At 31.5% G+C, this 4995-nt stretch overlaps 1 pseudogene; it reads left to right on the forward strand.

Annotated features, from left to right (window-relative positions):
• The first annotated feature begins 3564 nt into the window (after positions 1-3564).
• On the forward strand, positions 3565-4781 carry LOC124943333 (annotated as a pseudogene).
• Positions 4782-4995: the final 214 nt, after the last annotated feature.

The raw sequence follows: 4995 nt of genomic DNA on the forward strand, positions 1-4995 counted from the left end.
GGTACCCATTTCATACCTAAAAATTATTTATTTAACCTTAAAATATAAAAATAATAATAATAATAATAATAATAATTGGTGAAATATTTTCCATATTTATTTTAACATTTTGTGTATTTAAAAAGATCAAAATTAAAGGCATAAGTGTAAAAAAGAAAATCAATTTCAAATAAACCTTTAAGATTTTAATATTAAAATAAAAGGTGTAATCGGGTGTAGCCGAAATTCTAGAAGAATACTTCAGAAGAAACTGTGCCCATCGGATGAGCGTTGGATTTTCATCAAACGCTCTATTAGCACCTACATAACCCACTACAACCAAAGACATGCGCGCAAGAGAAGTACTAGATAGGCTAACGCATGTTAGCCGAATCGCTAACGGACCACCCAAACGCCAACATTGTTGGACAGACCACTAACGGAACGCGCTAAAGCCATGATACAATGTCATTTTGATTGATACCTTCTTCTTCATCGCGATCGCCGGAAGGATAAAGATGCAGTCCCATCTTTGATATCTCAAAGATGAAATACAACATACAACCAACCTATCGGCTAATTCAAAGGCTGAAATGTTCACCCTACCATCTTTGTATGTTTTCCGTTTGTGGTGTTTTATGGTTGAAAATCAATCCTAAGATTATTTATAAAGTTTCTGAATAGGTTGGAAATAATCAATCAACCTTAAACAGAAAAAGCCAAATTTGAATTTTAAAAATAAAAAAAACAAGTTTGTTTATCTTGGGCTAATTTCCTTGAATCCCAGCCTAAAAAGCATCCCAACATGATTGTAATCATATTGGGAAACTGTTTGGATCATGTTTGATCAAAATAAAAAATTTCAAATTAATTGAAAATTTTTAGTTCTTCATTTGATTAAAGCGGACGATCAGTGTTCTTGTGTAAGTACCAATCGAATACATGATCTATAAGAAAGTTATTGGAAAGCTCATCTCTCCTCAAACAACTTTAAAACCAAAAAATCAATTTTTGATAAAAAAAAAATGTTTTGAATAATTCAATCATCATTCAAGTTGATTGATATATTGAGATGATGATCAACATGTTTTTGAGAGCCTTGTTAAGCTACATAAGCTCTTGGATCAAAGAATCCAAGTTCAAAACAAAATTACAAAACCCTACGCTTTTGTGTTCTAAGGACCGAGAGGTCCGACCGACAACCTTCGGTCAGGACCGAGACCTAGTACTAAGAGGTCCGACCGAGAAATAAGATAGGACCGACAAGTCCGACCGATATTCTTGAGCTAAAAGCGAGAGGTTCGGCCGATGTTCTTGAGCTATGGCCGAGGGTCTAAACCAGGACCGAGAGGTCTAAACCTAGGACCGAGAATTCTAAACCTAGGACCAAAGAATCTTTTAACCTTAAACGAAAATTTCTAAACCTAGGACCGGTGGGTTTACACACCCTAACCGATGATCTTGGCCAAGGACCAAGAGTCCTTAGCACCTCAAATGAGGAAATTCGGCACTCCAACTAAAGATCTCGAGCCTCGAACGAGAGGCTCGTTTACCCAGATCGAGGATTTTTAGACCCCGATTGAAAATGAATCCAAGGCCTATGACTCCGGTCCTAAGACCTGTTTGGTTCCACTTTTCAAAACCCGAAATTATTTTTGTAATATTGGAACCCTAATTATTTTCTAAAAATCTCAAGTGATTATAAAATGATTTCAAAATATTTCCACGTTTTATTTAAGTAAGGCCTATTTTGTGTTTATTTCTAAACTCTAACGCTCTTAAAATGACTGATGTTCTTCAAGTATATTCTTCCATAGTTATAATCAACAACATGAACCATCATTTAAATATTGTTGTTTCAATATTTTAAATAACGCTAAAATCTAGGAGCATGACTAGAATTAGGAGAATAATCGGTTAAAACTTAAGTGTGATACAACTGTTTTTCAAAAGCCAACTTTATAAGTAGAGACAATTTTTAAAACGGGTACGGAGGATGAAACGTGAAAGCCTTTTCCTGAGTATCACCAAATTATGAACTAAAAAAAACTTTGGCCAATACGTTCATAAATGTATGTCACTTTTATTGATTTTCAAAAAACAATAGTTGGCTACTCTGTTTCAAAATAAATAATCTTTAAAATTAATTATGTTAATTTAAACTGACGAATTTATAAAAAATAATATTATAAATTAATTATTTAAAATCTCCTGATTATTTAAAATGAAAACACTCCAAATTAATTATTTTTAATTTATTTCAAAAGTGATTATGGATCATTTAAAAATCTTTTATATCAATGGTTTTATTTTAAAAAAAAATCGATGCAAACCCGTGTTAAAATTATCAAACCTCATGTTTTTCACGAAAATCAAAATAAATGTTTTTTCTGCAGGTTACAATCACAAGGAAATACACATAAATTTTACAATCCAAATATATTACGGGAGGAAATCCATATAAGCTTTTGTGCTTCTCGGTGCTTAAGTAAACAAATAACAATTATATCTACTATGTTTATTTATTTATTTTTAATTTGTAAAACACTCTTTAGGGAAATATAATTATCCCAAACTTTTGAGGTTGATAATTTTTTTTCTTAAATTTATGTAATTTCATTATTCTCTTATGTTGTAGATTCTTTGAAAAATATTATTATTAATTTTCATTATCAGCATGCTTGTCTTATAATCACTATTTTTTTAGATTTATTGTTGATTTTATAATAAAGCCAATATTTGTAGATCATTTTGGGCTATTCACTCCTAGTACATCTTTATTATTTTATATATTTGAAAAGTCTTAATAACAATTTTAAATTTTAGTTCTTATAAGGTCTTTATAATTACCAGTCAAAAGATATATTTGTTTATTGTGATATATGAATGAATATCCTTATACTATTAAATTTAGAAAAATAAAATATTGATTAATAATTTTAAATATTATACATAGTCTTTTAGAGTTGCAACATAGTCAGCAATTTTTTTTATGATTGAGATGAAAGAGTTTAAACTCACAATATTGTTCAATAATTTATAAAAAAAATATTATTGATCAATTGTTGTTTATGCCAATTATCAATATCACTATCTGATTTGATATATACATTTTGGAGACCATTTTAATAAAGATGTTTAATTGTTTATTTCTGTTTGAAATAGTGGGTCATAAGGGAAATTTGATGAAATGACCCTCATAAGTAGTCTAATTCCAAAAAAGGCCCACGGTTGATAATATGGCAAAAAGGGTCTTTTTTGCCCTGTGAAAAGTCTGTAATACCCTTTGCGCGCCTGTTTTACTGCTCAACTACGAGAAATGTATTTCTCGCATTTGGTATTTCTCGCATTTGGTGCTCAATTACGAGAAATATATTTCTCGCATTTGGTATTTCTCGCATTTTGTGCTCAATTACGAGAAATGTATTTCTCGCATTTGGTATTTCTCGCATTTGGTATTTCTCGCCTTTGGTATTTCTCGCATTTGGTAAATATTCTCCGGCCATGAACCCTAAATTTAGGGTTCTCATATAAATACTCTAAAACCCTAATTTCACATTGTCCTTGTATTCTGAAGCTGCCAAAATGTCGAAGCGAGGTTAGTGTTTTCATCTTTTATACAATTCTTTGTTAACTACATGTTTGATACTTGATAGTAATTCAATGTTGAAAAACAATGTGTTTCAGGTCTTCCTGTGGCGGCTACGGTCAACTGTGCCGACAATATCGGCACGAAGAATCTCTACATCATATCAGTGAAGGGGATCAAGGGTCGTTTTAATCGATTGTCGTCTGCTTGTGTGGGAGATATGGTTATGGTGACGGTGAAGAAAGGGAAACCTGATTTGAGAAAGAAGGTCATGCCTGCTGTCATTGTTAGATAACGCAAGCCCTGGCGCCGAAAGGATGGAGTGTTCATGTATTTTGAAGGTGATTTAGTAGATTCTGATTTTGTTTTGTGTTATAACTTGTTACTTGTTTAAGCAATTCTTTGTTATTCTTTACTAGAACAGTTAGACTGAAGAACCCACTCTTTTCACGATCTGATTGATACAATCCCTTATTTGATTACAACTAGGGCAAATCAAACAATTTGAAAAGCATGCACATTTCCACAAGTAAACAACTTAACCAAACAAAGCTCATCATAATCAGATATCTGTTTTGACAATTAAAGTGTCATTTAGTTAGTGTACAATTTGACTTTTTGATTGATTATCATGTCTCACTTCATCATCACAATGCCTTTATCCCCCTTCTTCACTACAATTCACTTTTGTATGACAAACACTCAATGTTGAGGATTTAGAAATAGTTTTTCTTTAGTATTGGTTTTCAAGGGTATTGGGTATTGTATATACCCACTAAGATATTAAAGAAAGAGTATTATGGATAATGAATAGAGTTTATGGTATGATGAATGATGTATTTAGAAACACTATACTCACTTATTTGCGTTCAAAGTCTTACCTACTTCTTGGTCTTATCCATTTTGAACAATCACAACACAATTTTTTTATATATGAAATTTGTTGATTGTAATATGTAAATATCTTGGTTGATAAATATGTTGTTACTATGCAGATAATGCTGGTGTGATAGTGAATTCTAAGGGAGAAATGAAATGTAAAAAATGTCTCAAAATGTGTTAAATTACTATATCATCTTTAGGCCTCATTCATTCACTCACCATTATTTGTTTGATGGTAAAAAAACCAGGTTCTGCCATTACTGATCCAATTGGGAAGGAATGTGCTGATTTATGGCCCAGAATTGCAAGTGCTGCCAATGCTATTGTCTGATAAAGCCGGGGGACTCTTTTGCTTTTAAAAAACTTTTCAATTTTGTTTTTTGTTTCACAACTGAGATTAGAATCATATACCCTTTCAATTCTTGTGATACGCATAACATATTTATGAATGTTGATGTATGTGAGTGCTTTCAATTTTGGGTCATACCAAACATGCTATTCAAATATGTAAAACATCTAGTCAAGAAAATGTGAAATAAATAAAG

Source organism: Impatiens glandulifera, chromosome 6, assembly GCF_907164915.1.
Source record: "Impatiens glandulifera chromosome 6, dImpGla2.1, whole genome shotgun sequence".
Taxonomy (NCBI): domain Eukaryota; kingdom Viridiplantae; phylum Streptophyta; class Magnoliopsida; order Ericales; family Balsaminaceae; genus Impatiens; species Impatiens glandulifera.